This window comes from Ambystoma mexicanum, chromosome 9 (assembly GCF_040938575.1).
Source record: "Ambystoma mexicanum isolate Mex_15411 chromosome 9, UKY_AmexF1_1, whole genome shotgun sequence".
In the NCBI taxonomy this organism is placed as follows: Eukaryota; Metazoa; Chordata; class Amphibia; order Caudata; family Ambystomatidae; genus Ambystoma; species Ambystoma mexicanum.
In genome coordinates, this window is record NC_090931.1 from 479,833,451 (window position 1) to 479,848,302 (window position 14,852).

Sequence of the window (14,852 nt, forward strand, 5' to 3'; positions counted from 1 at the left end):
AGCAGCTATTTCCCATTAGAGAAAGGGCCCTCCGACCCAGAGAGGCAGAAAGGTCCCCTTGTCTAATGGGAACTAGCCTACTCACAATGAAGCAGACATTTCCCATTAGAGAAACGACCCTCCAGCCTTGAGATGCAGAAAGGTCCCCTTGTCTAATGGGAACTAGCCTACTCACACTGAAGCAGCTATTTCCGATTAGTGAAACGACCCTCCAGCCTGGAGAGGCACATCAATATGCAGGACTTGACCACTAGGGTTAAAAATGGCCATTTCTCTAATGGGAAATAGCCTTCTCAGTGTGAGTAAGCCAAAATTGATGATTATGCAGGACCTGACCGACCACTAGGGGAGCAAAAAGGGCTATTTCTCTAATGAGAACTAGCCTTCTCAGTGTGAGTAAGCTAAAACCCATTATTATGCTGGACTTGGCCACTTGGGGCAAAAAGGGCCAATTCTCTAATGGGAACTAGCCTACTCACACTGAAGCAGCTATTTCCCATCTGAGAAATGGCTCTAGCAACCAATGGTCCGTTTCTCAGATGGGAGCTAGTATCAACCAGCGCGGCACGGCCATAATGGGGGCGGGGATAATACCAGCCAAGAAGACACACAAAGATCTGCTGTTGCTGCAATCAAAATCAAAATAGGAAAAACAAACCCGCCGGCACCTAAATATACATGACGCCTCGAAACACTTTTGAGGATGTTGAAGTGCCTTATAAATACACAATAAAAAAATAAATACCTGCCTGTGATGGAGCGGTCCTTCCTCCGTGATTCTCTTCCTAAGCACGTAGACGTCCCACGTGAAAACGCCACAACTTAACAGAAATACTTGATGACGCCTAAAGGCATTTTATAAAGTATCTGCAAACTTTTAAACAAACAAACAAAGCTATCGGGTCTCATAGGGAATTTAAATGTGTGATTGGTAATTAAAGCAATATAAGGCCCTCCCTTTAGCCTTCTCTGCCACACAGTGCAATGGGGCAAATGCCAAATCGCCCCAACTGTTATGCTGGAAATGCGTACCCAAACGCGTCTGTCTGCATAAAACACATATCACCATCTGCTGCTCATGACAAATCCTCCAACCCCCACCTCTCCAGCGGGGAGGCTAACTATTCACTGTACTGTTCACTGGTACAGTGGAAGTCCCATTGGGAAAGGAGGAATGCGCTGTGCCCAGCCCCACTCCATAAAACACATCTTCCCCAGGTAAATCATCCATCTGCATGAGAAAACCCCAAAAAGAACTGAATACGCCCGTACTTTAAGTAAATCTCACCCGTGATGCACATTACAAAATCTCAAAATACACAGAAATACACCCTTCCCGATATTGCCGCTTTGCAATAAAGCAACAATCAACATGAGATAACTTTCAGACTTACCAGAAAGTAAATTCAATCTGTAACGGAGGAATCTCTCCCGAGCCAGGCTGCAACACCTTACCTTGCCGCTCGTACAAAAAAAGATGACGTGACCGTTGAAACCCACGTGATGCAGAGCAGCCCACGTGATGCGCAACAGCCCAGTATTGAGGTGGAACTGTGCGTTGCTATGGTCCTTTTCTCGGATGGAAGCTAGACTCTCCCGTTTACGAAACGCTCACTTCCTGTTTCCGGGCAGCATCAGGTGAGCGCATGCATCGGGCTCTTGTAGTGAATTTTATATGCATTTCTTTTAGCATCCCTTAACTTAGACGTTCTCACCCCTTTGTCATTATATTGGTAAGAGGAGCACTTTTGCAACCTCTGGAAATGCACATTGAAACTGTAATTCGTTGAATTGTACTTATCACATGTTGAAATTAAACATTTTAAGTACGTGACTTTCTAAACTTATGGTTTTGAAATGACACAGGGCCGCCTGTTATTGTTGGTATAGTAGACAGAGCAGCTGCGCCGAAGCTCATTTATGGTACAGTTCAGGCGCTGGGATGCTCGCAGACGCTGTGCAGCTACTACACAGACACTGCCATAGCTCTCAACTCACACGCTTTTGGCGGGTGTCACCCGCCTTGTAAAGGGCTGACTCACCCGCCAAGCTTCCTGCACGGGCGTCTCACCCGCCAAAAACAAAATCGGGTGATTTCACCCGCCTTTGCAACAGAAATGGTTGAGAGCTATGCACTGCTCTGGAGTGACTATATATATATATATATATATATATATATATATATATATATATATATATATATATATATTTATTATTTATTGTAATGTGATACAGTTTTAAAGAAATTAAAACTTTACACATTTAACACAAATTTACAGAAAGACACAAGAAATTAGAATACTTACTTAATAATTAATACATCAGTACATCAAATGTCAATCAATTCATTGGACTTTCTCGTATAAATACATATACTTAATATGTATATTGACAGAAGAAAACCTTAGTAACACACTTAATAAGCAAATTTCCCAGAAGGGGGTGTTCAAATTAATCAGATCTTAGGTCAGGTCATTAAGATCAGAGCGAAGCATGATACCTCTTACTGATCACAACTACTCATTTGTTTTTCGACAATTAACCAGATGTTAAATAGTGCGATATGGAGCCTAGAGTTTAGAGTGTTAATACAATAATTCCAGAACTCATGAGATCCCAGATGATCCATTTTGTGTACATAAGTTCTGAAATACTTGGAATAATGGTGACTCATCGATGGGCACTGTGTTAACACATGCCTTGCTGTTTCAGAGTTGGATGAAATACCACAAACTCTGCAATTTTTTATAGATTGTCGAGACACATGAACCCAAGGTCTATTTACTAATGTGGGTAGATAATTGATGCGCAGGAGCAAGATGAAACGTCTCAACGCCGGGGAAGGGCAGAGATTTAGATATAATTGACTCTTCTTGAAAGTATAGAGGACATAAGTCACAAAACTATAACTTTTCAAGGTAGCCAAATGCACATAATTCTCCTGCCAGTCCCAAAGTGCGATGGACTTCTGCAGACAGTAAAACATCTTTTGGTTATCTTGGCCCCAACACGGAGACCAGCCGCTTGCCTCACTCAGCGCCTACATATCTTGCTCCAATTTAGACTGTTTACAGCCTCCCAAAAGATCTTTTACACATTTCAATAAGGGGTTAGTAGGATTGTTCTTACTCTTAATGTAAAGCTCAGCTCTCTTACGCAATACAACAGATTTAAGGGAAAGAAGCCCTAGTTCTAAACGTAATATTGCCACCGGGATGCATTGGGGGAGACCAAGTATACGTCTCCAGAATTTCCCCTCCATGAGCTGAAGCCAGTCTAGTCAATGATTCTAGCCCGTAGGTGACCATAGGTATGAAACACTGCACATAAAGTTGTCTTGCACCCCAGATTGAATAGCCACTCTGATCCTGGGTAAACCTACATATTAAAGCTGTAAGTTGAGCTGCTTTTATCTTTCTTGCCTGGATACATAGTGTATAGTTACCTCTATTATCAAACTCCACTCCTAGATATTTATAGGAGTTTGTATAATTAATTTCAAGCCTGCCAACATACATAGTGGGGCGTGCAACTTAACCTGCAGTATATAGAAGTACTTCGGTTTTATTCTGATTGATGGTCAATTCATTCACCTCTGCGTATTGCCACAGCCTAACCGCTGATCTCTGAAGTCCACTGAATGTGTGATCAAAAATCACAACATCGTCGGCGTAGGCCAAGATAGTACACTGGGTCTTACCCACTTTTGGGGGACAATTCCGTATGCCCCAAAGGTATTCAGGTATGTCTGAGACAAAGAGGTTGTAAAGCATATATATATATATATATATATATATATATATATATATATATATATATATATATATATATATATATATATAATTAGTGCTTTAATTGGACCGGGGCCTGCTGGGGCTGGGCACCGGCAGTCTCAAAAAACGTGAGGCTCTGCCCATACATGCCAACATTTCAACCCACCTGTGCGGGAGATTACGTCTGAAAAATCGGGAAACAAAGATTTACCCATACGAATGTACTGGGCAAAGATTTATTTTAGGCGGGAGAACGTGAAAAATAGCATTATTTTCCACAAAAAAATCGGGTGTCTCCCGCCTAAATCGGGAGGGTTGGCATGTATATCTGCCAGCCCCCCCCCCCAAGCTACAGCACCGGTGGGTTATCATCCCCTGCCACAGCCGCAACCGGAGATGAGCCCGCCCACCGCTTGCCACTGACTTGCCTGACTTATTAAGTGAGGCCAGTGAGTGGCACACAGAGTCTGGCAACAGCTGTGACGGACAGAATTGCTTGCCAGTCACAGCGTCGCGCAAACTGTTTGAGCCATGCTGTGACTGGCTGGCACTTCTGCCAGTCACAGCTGCCTGCAACCGGAAGTGTTTCCATGGGGCATTTTAGATTATTTACCTTGTTTATAGGGTGGCAGGTCTCGTTCAGGCACTCTTCCCCGCATTTGCACCCAGGGAGCTGCCAGTGGTGAATTGGAGTGGCAAATATTCCTTCCCATTCTGCGCCTGCAGCCTTTTGCAACCTGTGGCGCCGTGCTGCATATTGACTAGATTGCTATCTTTTTTTCTTTACCAGACTGGAAATGCCCGGCACTGAATTGTGTGTTTTTTTAGCACTCTTCTTCACCTTCAGAGACATCATATTTCGAGAGCATGTAAGCTTTATCCTTGCTAGGAGGGAGTGTCCTGAAGATTAGTAGATGTGCTTTTTTTCCCATGAAGATGAGCACGCCCTAACTATCTGGTAGCTTGATAAGGATGCGTCCAGTAGGGATGGCTTTCTCACCAAAGGCATGGACAGCAGGATAATCAACTGCTGAAAAAGCATAGAATATTCCTAAAGTACTTTTAGGCCAGACCAGATTTACATGTTCGTATGTGGGCCATGCCCAACAATTAGGTCACGCCCATCGCTTTGTTGGCCATACCCCCAAATGAGGGCCCCCCCTCAATGTCTTACCCCACTTAAAGCACTGTATATAATACCTGCGCCGTCTAATGCTCGCAGACGCAGTGACTTCTGTGCAGCTACTACACAGACCCTGCTCTGGTGTAAGTTACTACATATATAATACATGCGGCGACTGATGATTGCAGACGCAGTCACTTCTGTGCAGCTGTTACACAGACCTTGCTCTGGAGTAAGTGACTATGTATTTAATACATGCACCGGCTAATGCTTTTGACGCCCTAACTGCTGTGCAGCTACTACACAGACGCTGCTCTGGAGTAAGTGACTATATATATATATATATATATATATATATATATATATATATATATATATATATATATATATATATATATATTACACAGCCACATTAGTGGCTGTGTAGTTATGGTTAAGTTGCTGTTTCCATAGGAAGAGCACTTTTTGGGCGGCTAATAACTTCGCTCCTCCTGGACGAATCCTCACCAAACTTTGCAAAAAAAGTATACGGGCCACTCTGAATTGTTTTGCTAAGTTTGGTGATGTTTGGTCCAGGGGGGGAAAAGTTGTAGTGGGGTCCCAAAACGTCTTTTTTTCCCATAGACTGAATGGGGGAAAAACTTTGCGCACGCCTACAGGCCAAACCGTTGGACGGATTTTCACCAAATTTGCGGCAGGGGCGTGGTCCCGAGAGCGTGCTTTTGTAAATTTGATGACAATCCGTCCAGTAGTTTTCTTTAAAACGACCAAAAAGTAGGTCTACAAAAATTAGTGATATCTATGTCCGCTTCGCTGTCACATTTCCCGCCAGAACGGTCAAGTGAGCGAAAACGTGACTTGAGCACTCCGAATATGCGCTCCACTGTGCCCCGGGTTGCAATGTGGGCTGTGTTGTATCTTTCCTCGGGTGGCGTGGCGGGGTTCCGAATTGGCGTCATCATGTGGGTGCTCAGAGGGAAGGCACCGTCCCCTGGGGAGGTTGTGATGGGTATCATTAGTGGGGTTGTGACATTACTCAGTATCTGACATGCATGCATGTGCTGTGACATTTATACTCACCAAGCAGCCATGTATCGCCATGCCGCCCAGCTTCTAGGTCCCGGTTTAGGGTTGACATTCTGTAAATAAAATTGTTGTGGGTGTACCCTGGATAGTTGGCATATACTGAGGTGATGATTCCCTTGGCATCACATACTACCTGGACGTTGATGGAATGCCAGTGCTTGCGGTTTCTATAGATATGCTCTGATGCCCTGGGGGACGTTGAGCCACATGGGTGCAATCAATGGCACCTAGGACTTTGGGGAATTGTGCCACCCCGTAGAAATCCTGGATGGCAGCCTGCCTTTCTGCAGGTGTTCTGGGCAGGTATATGTGCCTGCGGACTGATGGGCGTGCAGTCATGATGGCCAAGACCTGGTGTAGGCAGCGTGACTGCGTGGCCTGTGACACCCCCCCCACTATAGCACTTGTCTGCTGAAATGATACAGTGGCCAAGAAGTGCTGTACATTGAGGTCATCCTCCCACTCACTCACCAGGTCGAGTATTATGTGAGGTGGAAACCTGTACCTCCCATACACCTGGTCATCAGGCATCCCAAAAAGGCTGGTTCTGGGTGTGAACATTCTGGGCCTGACAATCCTCCTCCTCCTCCTGCGTATCCCACGACCACTGCTGCTAGGAACGGTATATTCATCCTGGCGTCTGAGCTTGTTTGTTGTTTGCATGCACTTTTATGCTGCGCGGGTCCACGTACGCCTGCTTCCTGCTGGCGTACGTGTTTCCGGATTAGCGCGTGTTTTTTGGCGCACGCGTTAGCCCCGTTCGAATCCATGAATACGTGTTTTGAACATGCATGTGGGCGTTCTGCGCATTTGCCTCCTGTACTTCCCCCGTGACGCCCACATTTCCACGCGTTATTCCCCATTCCGCGTGTCAAGCCCTCTGTTCCCCCTACTTTTGTTGTGTGCGCCGCGCTATGTGCGATTACGCTGTGTGCGTAGCGCACGCTGTTTGGAGACGTGTGCGCCACGCAGAATTTTGTCCTGGGATTTACACGCGCACAGACTTCCATGAATCGCTGTGTGCGGATTTCGCTGCGATTTTCACGCTGGCACTGCGATTCGCACGCTTTCGCACGCTTGCGCTGAAAATTTCAGCGCACATTAATTCCATGAATCGGCCTGTAAATACGCATTTGTAAGATTAGCTGGCAATCTCTGCTTTAGAGTAATGGTGCTATCATTACATTCAAACCATCCACATTTCTTCTTAATGTATGCAGTGTTGTGACCTGCATTGGTTGTAGCTCCTGCGTGGTAGATTATACCTATTGTTGCAAAGGTTTTCTTCCCAAGTGACACTTGACCGTGTTTGAATCCAGTGAGCTTGCAGTTGTTTTTGGTACCATCTGCATTGTAACATAGAAGCATAAGTATTATGTTGTTACTATGTGTTTGTATCAGTAAGGTTGAGCGATTATCTGAATTGCACATAGTACATAGTCTGCCATGGTTTGCATTCTGTACAAGTTGCTGAAATGGAATGGATTCACAATTAGGTATGGATACATACACAAATCGCTCATTTGGGATTTGTTCCTGTATCACATTGTTACAGAGAGTGCATGTATGTTTCCACATGTATGAAATCTGGAAGATTTCATTTATAGGTATGTTTTTGTTTTCCAGTACTTGCAGTAAGTACATTAGAAATTCTTGTGGATCTTCTTGTGAGTTTATAGTGAATCTCACCATTCTAGCACAGTAGTCCAATTCTTGTCTTATTCCGTGAACACTGTACGTGTTGTCAGGATTGTTTGTTGCGTTTCTATGAAGGACTGACATTTGCAAACACAATTGGTCTGTACTGTGTAAGCAAATATTGTTAACAATTGGTGGCAATTGAAATAGGATATTCATTGCTACATTTGCATAGCAATTTACACCAGTTTCATTTGAAAATTTGAATGGACCAGCTAGTTCTGTCTCCGAGTGCTTTTTTCTGAGTTTCTGTTCCTTCTTTGAAGAAGTACCTGATTTACTTTCCCTAATAGGTTCTTCTTTGCTTGTGGTAATTGATGAAGTTTTAGCTTCTTTTGTTGTCTTTGAAGGATTTGCCGTCAGATTCTGTTGCATTTCTGTTTGAATTAGTTTTCTTTTACCACGTTTTACTTTTTCTGGAACATGATATGATTTCAGATGGGGGGTGTACAGTGAACACAGTCTATTGTATTCTGAAATGCAAGGAATATCAGCGTTCAGTTTACTTGCATCAAAGTTGATTAGAAATAGACCGTCAAGTGTAGATAAGCGTGATAGTGCTACGTAGTTCATGCCTGCTTTAAAGACTGTGGGCCTCATTATAACCCAGGCGGTACGGGGTTAACAGCGCCGGTAAAGGTGCCGGTGCCGTCAACCCCGTACTGCCTGATTACGAGGTCCCCTCGCGGGACCCGGTCTGCACGTCTGATTTCACCAGACATGCAGACCAGGTCCCGCGAGGGGAGGAGGGAGCAAACAACGGGCCGCTCGTAATCGGCCCGTTGTTTGCTCCCTCTCCCATTCCCATTCAGCCCTATGTGGGCTGAAATGGGAATGGGGACGGTCCGGGCCCGGGTTCCTAGCAGGAGGAATTACCGGGCCCTCCGAACTCAGAATGGCCCGGTAATTCCTCATTCTGGGAACCCGGACCCACTGTTTGCTCCCTCTCCCATTCCCATTCAGCCCTATGTGGGCTGAAATGGGAATGGGTAAGGTCTGTGCCCGGGTTCCTAGCAGGAGGAATTACCGGGCCCTCCGAACTCAGAATGGCCCGGTAATTCCTCATTCTGGGAACCCGGACCCACTGTTTGCTCCCTCTCCCATTCCCATTCAGCCCTATGTGGGCTGAAATGGGAATGGGTAAGGTCCGTGCCCGGGTTCCTAGCAGGAGGAATTACCGGGCCCTCCGAACTCAGAATGGCCCGGTAATTCCTCATTCTGGGAACCCGGCCTGGACGCGATTTCGGCGGCAGCCATGCCGCTATTGGCGGCATGGCTACCGCCGAGATCGTAATGAGGCCCTGTGTTTCCTATATCTATCAATGCTTTGTCTAGGGTAAGACCTTGGGATTTATGAATGGTGACTGCAAATGCAAGATTTAGAGAAAATTGTTCTCTATGTACATACATGTCTTTGAAGAGAAGGAATCGAGCAGTTGAGCGCCCTCTCCTTCTCACTTCTGAAAGTTTGTCAATGCGAATATTGACAAACTGAATGTTGTTGTCACGTGGGTATGTTTGAAAGCCAACAATTGTACCCAGTGCCCCATTAACTAGCCGTTGCTCCACGTCAAGGTTATGTTTAAGCATTACTCTACAATTTAAGGATAATTTTAATATTTTTCCCAACCCAGCTGTGTTGGAGATTGAATTTTCTAAGTTATTTAGTCTTGTTGTGGCTTGCTCGCACATGGGTAGTGTCATACCATGTACGTCTAGTTTGTCTGTGGCGCAAAATTCCATTATTGGTTGCATTTCTTTTTTTAACATTGTTTCATTGAATTTGAGCTGAGTTGCAAGAGTTGGCAGTAAGGCCATACAATTGACATTTTGTGCGCTAATTGTTCCATAACATCAGTAGCACATGCGTTATCGCCATAAAGGGCATGAATGTGCCGGTTTTTCAATATTGCTTGTGATTCTTGAGATAGTACACCAACTCTAATACTTTTTAAAATGTTGGCGTAAGTGAGATCTGCAGATTGCCGCATGTTTTATGTTAGTTCTCTGTATTGGAAATGTTGCCAAAGGTTGACATTTCCTATGCTGCCAACAGTTTTACGGCAGACTTTGTGCCCTAAGGTTTTAAAAATAAGTTCACCTTTCACTGGTGTCAATTGTAGAAGATCTCCGAAAACAATAATGTGTTTCCCTGCAAAGAGTTCTTCGTAGTTTGTTTTAAGTACTTCCTGCAATCTGAGGTGAATCAAAGCCAACATTACGTTGGAGACCATGCTGCCTTCATCTTTTAGTAGCATTTTCATTTGTTTTAATACTATGCGTAGTTCCATTGCAGCTTCTGCAGAAAGTTTGTAATAGTCTAATTTGTTTTGGTGTTCTACTGGAAGGAGTAGTAATCGGTGTAAAGTGACACCGCCTATGTTGTAGGCAGCTAAACCTGTGGGGGCATTTACAACAGCTGACAGTTTGTTGTTTGTCAATTGTTGAAGGAACTTGCTGATTATTTTGATTAAGAATGTTTTTTCCTGACCCAGCTTCACCACTGACGTACAACAGTATAGATTTTTAATTTTGGCAGGTACATTCTTTATTTTCGTGTTGTACACCATGTGCAATTTGTTCTGTTATTTCTTCAAAAATGGTGTGCTGATCTTTGTTAAGTTTTGCTTGTAGTACACTTAAGTCTTCTATATCTTCTTCATAGTGACACATGGTGTTTTCCACTTCTGTCATAGCTAATTCTGCCTCATTTGCTATTAGTGGCTGTCCTAGTGGTTCTTGGCTTCCTGTTACAGAAGGTTGACTACTGTCGGAAGTGTCCTTATCTAGTTGGGCCTGAAGTTCTTTGTGTTTCTGTTGATTGTGCAACATTGTTTTGTACTGCGTAAAGTTCACATTGGTGATGGTGCTTTCATTTGCTTTGAAAGCATCTTCATAGCAGTCATAGTTATCTAGTATCTCTTCCTCTTTTCTCCATGGTTTAAAAAGTTGTATTGAGACATGTAATATAGTTCTTTCTGTTGAAGAGTTTTTAATGACAAGTTGACATGATTAATTAAGTTTCGTTTGGTAAGTTTCACTAAGTTTCCTTCACAATCTGTCACTTTATATCTACCTTTGCTTTCATCAGGTTTTATATTATTTTTGTATGCAAAGTTTTGAGCTATGTGGTATAGACACATGCTTTCCAAAGTGCTACTCCTGTTCGGATAGTATGTTTCCAGTAAATTGTTTTTTAACATGTCTTGGCTGTTGGGATCATTTCTGGCAATTGTTTCTATGTCCTCGTATGATTTCAGAACTCTTTTTCTAGATGTAGCAGGACTAAGACTTAGCCATACTATGTTGTCTGATTTTCCATACAAAACAGTACCGGTTAAACGATCTGCCACTTCATAGGCGCCACATTCTCTATGAGAGAGCATTTTTATGCCTAGGCAGTACAATTTCAGAGATAGTGTTTTGTCTGATGATAGGTCATTCCAGAGGTCTTGAAGCTCTGTTTTTTCTGCTTTTGTTAAGTAGGCTGTAACATATCGTGCAACTGCAGTGGAATTGTCTGCAATGTACTGCACATCTATGTTTGCATTCCATAAGAGGGCAATGATTGCATTGTAATCATTGATATATTTTGATTCTTCTGTTCTTTTTATGTAATACGTGTTCTTAGGTGATTTACCTTTGACACTATGTCGAACTGAAGACATGAAGTTGTTCACTTCACCTGTTACTGTAACTTGTCTAGGGAAACCAAAGCGGCATTTGGTGTAGTATTTTCCCTTTGCTTTTGTATTTGCGACGACAATATTTGCCACATATGTGTCTTTGAAATTGTAAAATATGTCCATGCAGGTCACTATGTGTCCGTTGTGAAGGGATTTCACAAGTGACATATTTTTGAATGAACTGCAAAACAGTGGCATCACTGTCGTGACCAAATTTAGGTGCATCTTTGATCCATAAAAGCATGTGAATATGATGTGCTCCTCTCGCTTGGTATTGTTTTCTCCAAAAGAAGTGTTGCACTTCTCCGAGGGGAGGAACAGTTTTATTACAAATTAAGTGTAGCATAGCAATGAAACGATGATGGAAATATCTTGACATATTAACTGGATCTAGAGAGCAAAGTTCTCCAGATGTTAATATATCTATGTTGGTTTTGTTGTTGTTTGATATGCATAGGAACTCATGTAAATCTTCCCATGCATACTCTGCACAACTTAGTGTAACAAACCAAGTCGGTGGTCCAAGGTTTCTGATCATACAACGTACGTCTCCATGCCGTCGGAACCAGTATTCTTTTGTACCACGCATGTTTGCAAACAGATTTGTTATACTTGATTGTAAAACCTCATCTTTTTCTTGTACTTTTTGTATTAATTGCGTAGCTGACATATTTTGCTGGTACACCATTTACCAAGACAATTAAAGAATGCTCTATTGGACGTTGCACTCCTAGAGTGTGTACATTTTCTGTCAGATCTAATGGCAAATAATCTACTTTGCCACAAATGCCTTTCACCAATTCAGAGGGAGATAATTTTGCTGTTTTTGGTTGAAGGCGTATTATTGCTTGAAATGTGTGAACTGTTTGAATTATGATGCTCTCATACAAATTGAGTTGTTGCAGGGGTTTTGGTAGTGGGAACAATTCCAAATTATTTGTGATAGCACGTGAAGGAGTTTGGTTGTTGTCCAGTTTTGTAGTGCAGTAACTGCAACATAATAGGTTTTCACTTATTTGGTATTTGTTTTCTGCTGAAAGGTAGAGAGCTAATTCAAACCATTTGGAATCTTCATTGTCTTCTATTTTATATCTTACTTCTATAGTTTTTGTGTTCCTTTTGGAAAACGTTCTGCGGCAACACACACACACATGGTTTGGTACTTCAGCCGATGCACTTTTAAATTGCATTTTGTAAGTGGCTTTCACTTCCAAAATATTTTCTCTGGATACGGTCCGTTTCTTATTGTAGGTATTTGGGTGTACCATGTAGAAGAGTGTTATTTAAATTGGCTAATTCTAAAGCTGAACTTTTAGCATAGCACAGTTTATACACTAGATTTCTTACATTTGAATGATGTATTGATATCCTTTTGATCTCATGGAAGGTGCTTTTGCAAATAGGTCCTGAAATGCAGGCTAATGAATGTCCTTGTAGTCCTGTGTATTTGCGCACTGGACAGATATCCATATTTTGCAGCACTTTCATTTTACTTTTGTCTTTACCTTTCACATACTGATTGAAGAACTGACGTAAAGATTTGAAAGATTTGTTAGGAATGTCACACATTGACGTGCACGGCCATTTGTTTACTGGATGGTCTTGTTCAGTCGAATGGAGAGATAATTCTGGGTTTTCAGGGGATACTTCTGTAAGCAGTGTTTCTTGTTCCATGATGGTATTATTGATTTTTTCATACCCTCGTCCACTGCTATGGATGGCAATTGTGTTTGTTTGATTTTGTTTGTTTGCTTCTTCATTAAAATACGGTTCTGTGGTTGTTGTGTGACTCCATTCACCTCCACAAATATTTAACCCCTACAGTGCCAAGGACGAGATATCTCGTCCTTGGAAGTGCATGCACAGTGCCAAGGATGAGATAGCTTGTCCTTTTTGGCACCTTGTTTTGAGCGATCCCTGCAAAGCAGGGATCGCTGAAAACTGTAATCCAACCCCCCGGCTATGTGAGGGGGAGGTCCCCCCTCACTGCCAGGGGGCTGGATTACCTTCAGTTTCACGTCGGCGTGCGTAAAGCACGTCGGCGTGAAACAAAGTAAAATCACCGCAGCAGCCATTTTCGGCTGCTGCGGTGAAGAAAGAAGGTGAGTGCCCTTTTTTCTTTGCGTCGATCTACAGCTGTATTTCAAGCCGGAGATCAAGGCGGGTATCGTTGGAAAGGGAAGATTCTCCCCTTTGCAACGATACTCATTGTGTAGCATTGCTGCCCGCAGATCGGGCACAGGGCTTGCGAGCCGTGGGCAGCAATGTCACCGGATCATTAGAGATCGGTTTGTGACGCTGGGGCAGGGGGGGCTGTTAGGAAAGATTTCCTAATTGTGGGTAATTTTCCTTCCATGTGGCAACCCCTAAACTTTTTGCTGTTGTTTTTCACCATGATCTAGACTTTGCCAGAGATGTGCACCCTTCTGCCGCACTCCTCTGGGCTTTCGCTCCATTCTTACGGGGAAACTGACATGCCCTTAAGACAGTCAGTACCGGGAAACGCTGTTTTCCGTAGTTTCTTTTATCATGTTGCGACTTTCGTGCAACATGACACAAGAGGGCACTGTAAGCTAACTTACTGCTCTCTTGGGTTTCTAGCCTTCTACAGGCCCTAGATACTCTTTTTGGATTGTAACTGATCGGTGCAAGTGATTCACAGACGGGAATGGTGGCAGCAATCGTTTCTTGTGTTTTGAGCTCCTTTTGGCATTTTAAGCGCGTTTCTCGCGCTTAGCCCAAAATGGTGGCCTGGCTCCCAAAATGGCCAGACCACGAGGCTCCTTTGTCCTGTCCGCTGACCGTCTTGCTCCCTTCACCTTCCCCAGATCGAGCCGACCCGGGGCCTTCCTTATTTGGGCATGTACTTTCCCGCGAAACACGGATGCTTTCGCGGGCTTCTACAGGCCTGGTGTGTGCCTCCAGGATGTGGGCTGGGATGTCTAGTCCCAGTACACATCCTGGGTGCCAGAGAGTCTAGGGTGGTGTGAATGCCTGGGACCACCGTGGTCCGTGATAGGTCCACGTAAGGTGTGAGTGTTGAGGAGCGGATCTCCCATTGGGTCCCCTCCTTTTTGGCGCGAAGGGAACCGTGGATAAGAGGGGGCTGGAAACACCACTACCATGTCGATCTCCTGAGTTCTCACGAACGAAGGAATACAGGAGCCAAGTATCCTGCAACCACGAGGCTGAACCGAGGAATCGCTGGTGACCCGCTGAAGGACTGCTCCTCCGCACTGCTGTCGCCTTGTGAAACCCTTTTTACCTCTGATCGAACCAGAAGGCCTGTACTGGTACTTCGACCCTTGGAATAGCGGGGACAGCTATTCTCGGCATCTTCACCATCTCCTGCTCGTAAGCCTTTCGGAAGCGTCTCTGGGCCATCCAGCAGACTGACCAGCCTACACAGGAGTCTTGCTCTGTAACCGCCGCCAGGTTGTGTTGTATTTCTAGTCCTTGTCACTCTCACACGATTCGTACACTTGG

At 43.9% G+C, this 14,852-nt stretch overlaps 1 long non-coding RNA gene across 1 annotated transcript in view; it reads left to right on the forward strand.

Annotated features, from left to right (window-relative positions):
* Positions 1–1,549: 1,549 nt before the first annotated feature.
* Positions 1,550–14,852, forward strand: part of LOC138488208 (uncharacterized) — a 214,374-nt gene continuing 201,071 nt past the window's right edge. The window contains exon 1 of the long non-coding RNA XR_011274608.1: positions 1,550–1,638. This is a non-coding gene — a long non-coding RNA (uncharacterized lncRNA). The remainder of the gene's footprint in view (positions 1,639–14,852) is intronic.